The sequence below is a fragment of the Silene latifolia genome, chromosome 4 (assembly GCF_048544455.1).
Source record: "Silene latifolia isolate original U9 population chromosome 4, ASM4854445v1, whole genome shotgun sequence".
Classification (NCBI taxonomy): domain Eukaryota; kingdom Viridiplantae; phylum Streptophyta; class Magnoliopsida; order Caryophyllales; family Caryophyllaceae; genus Silene; species Silene latifolia.
In genome coordinates this window covers 54428284-54437846 of record NC_133529.1, presented here as the reverse complement: position 1 = coordinate 54437846, position 9563 = coordinate 54428284, and the positions used below count along the sequence as shown (strand labels likewise).

At 37.9% G+C, this 9563-nt stretch overlaps 1 non-coding gene across 1 annotated transcript; it reads left to right on the top strand.

Moving 5' to 3' along the window:
• Nucleotides 1-1492: 1492 nt before the first annotated feature.
• Nucleotides 1493-1599, top strand: LOC141654318 (small nucleolar RNA R71). The gene has a single exon (XR_012547879.1). It is a non-coding gene; the product is annotated as a small nucleolar RNA R71 (small nucleolar RNA).
• Nucleotides 1600-9563: the final 7964 nt, after the last annotated feature.

The following is a 9563-nucleotide window of genomic DNA, read 5'->3' as shown; positions in this document are numbered from 1 at the left end:
TTCGCACGGGGACATCTTCCCATATCCCTAATGGTGTCTTCGTCGATCTATCGGCCATTTGAAGAGTGATATTGGTACATTTAAGTTCTCCCATTCCCAACCTTTTACTTACCGAGTACGGCATGACACTCACACTAGCCCCTAGATCACATAAGGCTTTGTTGATCGTTGTGTCGCCAATGGTACACGGTATTGAGAAGCTTCCCGGATCCTTTAACTTTGGAGGTGAACTCCCTTGAAGTATTGCACTACTCACCTTGGTGAAGGCGATAGTCTCAAGTTTCCTGATCGACTTCTTCTTTGTGAGGATATCTTTCATGTACTTTGCATAGGTCGGAACGTGATTGATTAATTCCGTGAAAGGAATTGAGACTTCTAAGTTCTTCACAATTTCCATGAACTTTCCAAGTTGATCATCAAATTTAGGCTTGGCTTGTCGACTTGGAAAAGGAAGTCTAATCACAATGGGCTCCTTTTCTTTGGCTTTGTCTTCATTTTTCTTTGAGCTTTCTTCTTTTGATGATTCCCCTTCTTTGGGACCTTGCACCTCAACTTCATTCTCACTAGCTCTCACAACTTCATCCTCAACTTGCTCCTTCGGTGCTTCATACCTTGTACCACTTCTCAAGTGAATGGCACTAACCGTTTCATGTCTAGGGGATTACCTTGAGGTGGTAATTGCCCCTTTTGTCTTTGTGAGCTCGAAGATGCTAGTTGGGTCAATTGTGTTTCCAACATCTTGGTGTGAGCTAGAATGTTGTTGATGGTGGTGTCTTTTGCTTGGCTATCTTTTTGCATTTGGGTGAAAAATTCTTGTTGATTCTTTTGCATTTGAAGGACCGCTTTTTGGACATCAAAACTTTGGTCATTGTGGTGATTGTATGGATTTTGATTTTGGTAACCTTGGTTTTGATTGAAAAAGGGTCTTTGATTTTGATTTCTCATGGGTGGTGGAGTGTATGTTGTTTGAGAGTTTTGGACATTTTGGCTTTTGTATGAGAGATTTGGATGGAACTTGGTGTTTTCATTGTAAAAATTTGAATAAGGGGTACCACTTTTGTAAGCTTGGAAAGCATTGACTTGCTCGGTTGTTCCCCTACATTCACTTGAGTCATGACCCAAGGTTCCACAATTCTCACATATCCCGCTTGGGATTGATGAGGATGCCGTCATGGCATTGACATGATGCTTTGATGATTTTGAGCTTTCCTCAAGTCTAGCCATAGCTTGTTCAAACTTCAAGTTGATTGTGTCAATGTGAGCACTAAGTTGAGCACCCAATTGAGTAACGGTGTCCACTTCATACTTTCCTCCTCTAGTAGCCTTGCGAGGCCTACTATATTGCGAATTATGGACCGCCATTTCCTCAATCTTGTTCCATGTTTGATTGTCATCAACTTCGGTGAACATTCCATTTGATCCCATATTGAGAATGTTCCTTGAATCTTCATATAAACCATTCCAAAATTGTTGCACTAAAAACCATTCGCTAAGTCCATGGTGAGGACATGAACGACAAATACCTTTGAACCGCTCCCAAGCTTCATACAAAGATTCTTCATCCCTTTGCTTAAAACCCGTAATTTGAGCTCTTAGCATATTAGTCTTTTCCGGTGGGTAGAAATTTTTGTAGAAAGCTAGAGCTAGCTTCTTCCAAGAATCTATTCCAAGGGTGGCCTTATCAAGGCCCTTCAACCATTGCTTTGCGGTGCCGATTAACGAAAAAGGAAATAAGACCCATCTTATTTGGTCTTGAGTCATGCCCGTTTGAGAGATAGCTTCACAATAATCACAAAATGTTTCCATATGAGAATGAGGGTCCTCACTAGGCATTCCCTCGAATTGGCTCCTCTCAACTAGTTGAATGAAGGCGGACTTGGCAATAAAGTTTCCGGTAAGATGTTGTGGGGTAGGAGTACCATTTGGTAGATCCTCCTCGGTGGGTATAGAGTGTGACGAGAATTTAGGCATTGTAGGTGGATTTTGTGTGGTATTGTTTAATGGGTTCTCTTCTCCTTCTATTGCGAAAAGATTGACAAACTCACTAGTGGGTTGAACAACTTCACCAACACCTCCCAAATTCCTCCTAACAAGTCTCCTATTATTCGTCAAGGTTCTTTCGATTTCACGGTCAAAAGGTAACAAATCTCTTTGTAACCTTCTAGACATGCAAAATATCAAACAACTCAAAAACAATTAGAACAAACCTTGAGGAGTTTTACTTCCCCAAGGTGAAAAAGACACAACTAAAAACAATAAAAGAAATCTTAAATCAATTAAACACCGTACCCGGCAACGGCGCCATTTTTGATCGAAGCCATTTGGTGTTCACAATTAAGCATATGTGGTCGTTGGTCAATGGTCGATACAAAACACAATTTATACTTCACAAACAACTCTACAATTAGTAAAGAGGCAAGTAAAGGTCGGATCCCAAGGGACGGGTATTGAAATGAAGATTCTATTGTAACTAGTGGTGTCTAGGGGTGTCACAAATTGGGTTGATGTAGAAGGTTACTAAACTAAAATAGCAATGAAAATAAACTAACAAGATAAAAGAAATAAGGGTGTAAACAATTTATTAAAAGCACTAGGGTGTCATGGGTTCATAGGGGAATCATGGGATATGATCATACAAACATGTTCTCAAATTATAAGCAAGCAATTATTGTTGTGATGGATTGAGTTGGGTTATATCTTACAATCCTAGGAAAGTTTGGGTCCCGGAGCCGAATCTCTTGGATTGTACAACACCTACAAGTCGACTTAATCTTCCCTACTTAACACATGCATGGTCTAACAAGACTCGAGTTGGGTTATGTCTTACAAGTCAAGTTGAAAGGATAGAAGATGATAGTAAATGCAAGGATTCATAGGCTTAGCATTTCATCAAATATAACATGTGCATGTATTAAGATCAAAACAAGCAAGCAAATAAGATATGAAAGCATATTAATTTAAGCATGAATCATTCCCCATGTTGGTTTCCCCTAATCACCCATTAAACCCTAGCTAAGAGACTACTCACTCATTATCATATTGATCATGCTAGAAAGGTTGTCAATCATACTAACATAATGAAACATGATGAATAAATGAAAGTAATTAGCAATAATTAAAAAGGGATTAAGAGATTATACCTACTAATGATTCCAATAATAAAGCAAGAATAATAGAAGTACTTGAATCCTAGATTGAGAGGTTGTCAATCTCCCAATAATAACCCAAATAATCTTCAATTACCCAAAATAAAGTAAGAACAAGAGAGAGATTAAAGAACTAAAACTTGGATTAAAACTTGATTAATATTTGATTACAATATTGAAGAGAGATTTGATTGATATTAACTACACTAATTATTGATAAGAAGAACATACTCCTCTAATTAGACTAATGGGGTATTTATAGTGAAAATTAGGGAGGATGCATTAGGGTTAACTAAGGGCTAAACTAGTAATTACACTTTTTAAGTTGAGCAAGGAGCCTCCGGGATTATCCGAGAGAAGGGCTTCTTCATTTCGTAGCTTGAAGAACGAAACTGTGTTGTGCTGTGATCCGTGCGGCTGGGAGTCGGGACGGCCGGATCTGGGATGGACGATCCGAGCGGATCAAGGAACAAGACGCTCGGACTGGGCATGGGCAATCCGAGCGGATTCCCCGGTGAGGACGCTCGGATCGCAAGGACGGACGGATTCTCTACAATCCGTTCGGATTGTAGTTCAGCAGCTTTCCTTCTTCTTTTTCTTCCCTTTTCTTCATGAATTCCTTGGGGATTTCCTTGGGGACTCAAGGATCCTTTTCTCAACAATGCTCTTCTACTATGCTATGTACAAAGGCCTTCTAGTCTTGTCTCTCCTTGATGCTTGGTCATTGAATATGATCAATTTAGCCTTGTTTTGCCATGAAAATGCAAGATTCTTACTCCTTTCCTACCAAGGGATCAAAATCTCAAAGAATATGCAAAACAAAGAACTAAAGATAAGAAATGACCCAAATAGGCACTAAAAAGCATGGAAACAATGGTAATTCGGGGCTAAATATGCGCCAATTATGGTCGCATCAAATATATATATATATATATATATATATATATATATATATATATATATATATATATATATATATATATATATATATATATATATATATATATATATATATATATATATAGTATTAGGATCATGTAAGTCCTCCTCCTCCCCTTGAGTCCATAAGTCCTCCTTAGAGCCCTTGGATGAGGGAGTTGGAGGGCTGAGATTGAAAGCAAAAAAGAGAGAGATTAATGCCTAATTAAACACTCCCCCTCTCTACTTTACTAATCCACATTAATCAAATATTAATCCACTATATAACATTTATTTTTCCACCCACTTCTCTCTCATTCACACAATTCATTTCTCTACTCCCTCTCTAAAACCCAAATTAATTCAAAACCCAAATAAATACTCTCATCCTACCAAAAAAAAGCCAAATTAATTCACTAGCTTCCACTACCTTACACCACCACCATCGACCTACCCATCCCCAGCCTACCCATCACCGGCCGCCACAACCACGCATCCACCACCACCAACGACCCTCACCCTCACGCACACCTTCGTTCTCTGCTGACCACCACCCGACGCACAACACATCACCACCCGACACCAACACCACCCACAAACCACACGCCACCACGGCTTTGCACCACCACCACGCTGCTCACCACGCTGCTCACCACAGATCTGACGCCTCACTCCCCCGCCTCACGGCCCACTGCCGCCCCTCTTTCTTCCACTTCTTATTGTTTTTTTTTCTTTTTTCCAGATATGGAACTTTGCTTTTTTTTTTTAATATTAATTGTGAAGATATCCTCTCCTCACATTTTTTTTGTTGGTGATGGTGTTGTTGTTGGATGTTAATGGTGGTGTGTTTCACTTTTTTTTTTCCTTCTTTTTGTGTTTATTTTTGGTTTTTTCAGTTTTGATGGTGTATTGTTTTTTTTGGTCACAATTTGATGGTGTATTGGTGTTGTTAGATGTCGATGGTTGTGTTGTGTTTTGTTTTGTTTATCTTTTCCTTTTTCTTGTGTTTTTTTTAAGTTTTAAATATGATTGTTGGTATTCTTCTCATTATTTTTAAAATTTTAGATCTAGTTATGAAAAAAGTTAGATCTAGCTTTGAAAAGTTAAATCCAGATTTTTTTCTTTATTTGTTGATTTTTATCTTCTAGTAAAGTTAAAATTACACTTATTTATATTAAAGTTACACTTATCTCTATTAAAGTTTTCTCTACTAAAGTTACATTTTTCTCTATTAAAGTTACACTTTTCTTTGTTAAAGTTAATTTTTTTTATTATTAAAGTTACAGTTTTTTCTATTAAAGTTACATTTTTCTCTATTAAAGTTGCACTTATCTCTATTAAAGTTACATTTTTCTCTATTATTAAAGTTTCAGTTTTCTCTACTAAAGTTACCCTTTTTTTCTATTAAAGTTACATTTTTCTTTATTAAAGTTACATTTTTCTCTATTATTAAAGTTACACTTATCTTTACTAGTTGTTGTATCGCGCGCTTTGCGCGCGATACCCCAAGATATTGTGAATTACGAGATGTTGCTTGTTAGCGGTGTATCTTAGCATGTCCAAATTTAGTAACGATAAAAGTAGTTTAAAGATAGTAATTGTTGGGTAACACCATCAGTAGTTTGAAACTGGTAGAGCGACCGTAATAGAAAAAAAGTCGACTAATGACGCCTAAGCACGTAATAAACAAAGAGTTATAATTGTAAGATGAATACAATTGTTGATTTTAGCAAGAATTCTAAACCCTTAATTATTTCATGAGAAACAAAAGGTTTTATAACAAAAAAAATCCAAAAATGATATTATATTTTCATCCATCCAAATATATACATTTTTTTATCTTGTCATCAACATGAGTGTATTTTACATTTGTTACTTATTGCGGTTTTGCTCAGGGGATCTGAATACATAGAGAATTAGTTTGTGCAAGAAAAAAATATCAAATATGCTAAAATATGACAAAGCCATCATAAGCAAATCTGCAACTAACGTTACCGCTTCACCTAGCGACATTACTGAACAAAGATAGTTAATACACCTTATTGGCAAGGGCCAAGGAACCAAGCGTTAGAATTGAAATATTTACACACATTTCTTACTCTAACATAACTAACATTGTTTTCTTTAATTTATATTCAAACTAATCTAATTTTACATCACAGGTTACTAAAGGGAAGATAATTGTCTTTTAATATTTTGAAATAATTTGTCTTCTAAAAATAAAGTTAATGGGTTAAAATGCGATCTCATCCGCTTTTCCTCGCATCTCTCTCTCAAAACAAATGAAGTTAAAGGGTGAAAATGAGATTTCGTTTACTTTTGCTCCCCTTCCTATCCTCTCTATCTATATCGCTCATATATTAGCCCCTCATACTACAATCTAAAAAAATAATGGAATTATTTTTATGGAACTATGATCCATCTTGTCATTGTACTAACATCGATAATGGAGTCAAAATGTGAGAAGGGTACATTCCCCCTCAAGAAAACGGGTCTTAAGCAGGGATAATCAGTCATAAATGAATCAACAAGGCATAAGCAGAGCATCTCCAGTCAAAATAATAGTCAAGCTCCGTATCTCATGAAAAAAAAACTTCTTTTATTAGAAAAAGATGAATAATAGCTTCTGGTAATACTTAGTTTACATACATAAATCCAAATGTATACGCAAGATGCCGAGATATGCTCTAAACATATTCGATAACAATTAAAAAACATTGTTCCTTCAAGTTTCGTTTTGATACAATCGCTTATTTCTCTACCTCCATGCAACTTGAATTTTTGTTGCAGCAAAACCATCTCCAATATGGGGATTCATATCTGGTTGGAAGGATAAAGATTAACACACAAATGATAAAAAAAAAGAAAAAAATAAGACCATTTGTCCAATGTACACACAAAATATTATTTCTGATACATATGCCACGGTCCGGTAATTTTGCTTTATAGTGAGCGCACATAGCTTGGGATAAATGCAGGCTAAGTTGCTTAATTAAGCAATCAAGTGCAACATAGAAGTGGAAACAGATATTGATCGCCTTCTATTGTTCCTCACAAAATGGAGTTTCGTCATAAACAATTTCCAGTTTCCCTATGATGGGACTTCTTCAAAGTTAAAGATTTGAGCAATGAACTCAGATCCAAAAAACCTATGTCTTTGCTCTTCTTATACTTCCTCATTTTAAATAAAGCATTGCTGGCTGGAAAATGCCTCGACTTCTCACACCAGTTGTAAAGCAAGAGCGTTAATGCAATACACTGCATCGAGAGAATGGTATAAATGGTCTGCATTCATCGCACAACCGTACTTTGTTAGTAAATAAGGATTACTGTGTGCAAGCATTGGTCTGATAACGGAAAGGTAATATGTGGAAATATGGATGAGGTCTCAGATTCTAAGGTGGAGAGTGAGTGAAGAGAAGAGAAAGAAAAGAACGAAACTCTGAAATAAATAGGGATGGGATCTGGGTGTTGAAAAAAGATCAGAAAGGCAAGAAGAAATGAAAGATGTGGTTGTGATGTGAGTGAAGATAGAAAAAGAGAGAGGTAAGAAAACGCAACGCAAACGAGAAGTTTTGCCCCAAACGACGTGCAGCAGATAAAGTGTAACACCCCCATACTCCAAGTGCCTTACCAGGACCACTCAGGTATAAGGATACTACCATCTCGGTTACCCGAGGCATGATAATCATAAGACAATAACGAAACAACATTTAATAGTATAACTTTAGTGAAAAGTACAAATCAAGCCAAATCCCAAAATACGGGTACAAGTTCTCAAACCAACTGTCTAATCAACTAAATGTAAAGTTTATTAAACTACTAAGCTACAAATGAAGACTTCTATCATCCGACAAAGTGGCAATCCCAAAGAATCCCATGTGACTCAACTCAAACTCCGCTCACCATCGCTCACCATCTCCGAATGGATCACCGCAGTTTTACAAACAACAACACGGGGTCAGTACTAATCACACAATCTATATATATCAACAATACGATAAACAGATATCTCACACCGTCACACACACAATCACATCAGTCCCACCAATCTCAATCACCGACTGTCCACTGGACCAGCCCTGCCAGTGGGGGACCGCAGCCGTACCCACCAAATCCCCGCTCCTCATAATGAGCGATAACCCTGTCCATTAATGTGCACATCCCCTTCCGTGGCGGGTTCCACGAAGGGCGAAACTAGGGCGTGAAGCCACTCCCGCAAGTGACTCCACTCAGCCGAGAATGCGTATCGAGAACCAGAGACAAACAATCACAATCACAACCGTCACAATACAATTACTATATTATTCAATCAACCACAACACATCAACATCACATTATGGGACTAATACTGAGTAGGAAATCCTACCTGGAAAGCACAACTATCAGACGGTCTCAACAACTGTATCAAAAAGCCTCTTCAACAAAACCTCCTCCTATCATACAAACACATAAACACTACCAAATCACAATCTACACAAAACCCCCAAATCCCCATATTAGGGTTTAAACAACTTAAAGGAAATACTATAAAAACGGTGCATAGGTCTTACCCTCGACGCAAGGATCTCAACGGTATAACGAACGATGAAATCCGACCTTCCAAACTCCGGGATTTGCTAACAATGCGATTAAAGTGAAGAACGTACTTTGCTTTCTCTCTTGACAGTAATTTAGGTTTTGAAAAGTGTTTAGAACAATGACGGAAAAGATTATATACCTTAATCGCATAATTAACAAAACCCGAGAAATAACTCCCCAGAACCTGCTACTCGATCGAGTAGCTAAGGTACTCGATCGAGTGCCCCCTTACTCGATCGAGTATCCTAGTTACTCGATCGAGTACCCAACAGGTCAGAAACTATTTTAAAACGCAACTCACCCTTACTCGATAGAGTACCCAGAGACTCATAAATACGGAGTATTACAGTCTTCCCTCCTTAAAAAGAACTTCGTCCCCAAAGTTCAAACCACCACAAAACGAAGATACACCCACAACACTCCCGACTCAACAAACAAAACAAAACTCAACATAAAACATGTTACTAACCCAAACTCATCCCGACAACCATACCGACACAACATACAAAAGGGTACAAAAACTCTTAAAAACTCTTCGCGATCATCTCCTACCCCCCTAAAAGAAACAAGGTTACGTCCCCGTAACCATACATACCTGATCAAAAAGGAAAGGGTAACGCTCTTTCATGGCCTCCTCTGGCTCCCATGTAGCTTCCTCGGTCTCGTGGTTAGACCAAAGGATCTTAAGCAAAACTGTCTCACCACTCCTAGTCTTCCTAACCTTTCGGTCAAGAATCTGCTTAGGCACCTTAAGATATGATAAGGACTCATCTAGCTCCAAGCTCTCTGCCTCTAACACATGTGACGGGTCACTCACATACTTTCGCAGCTGCGATACATGAAACACATTATGCAATCTCTCTAACGCAGCTGGTAAAGCCACACGATATGCAACTTCCCCAACTCGCTCTAAGATCT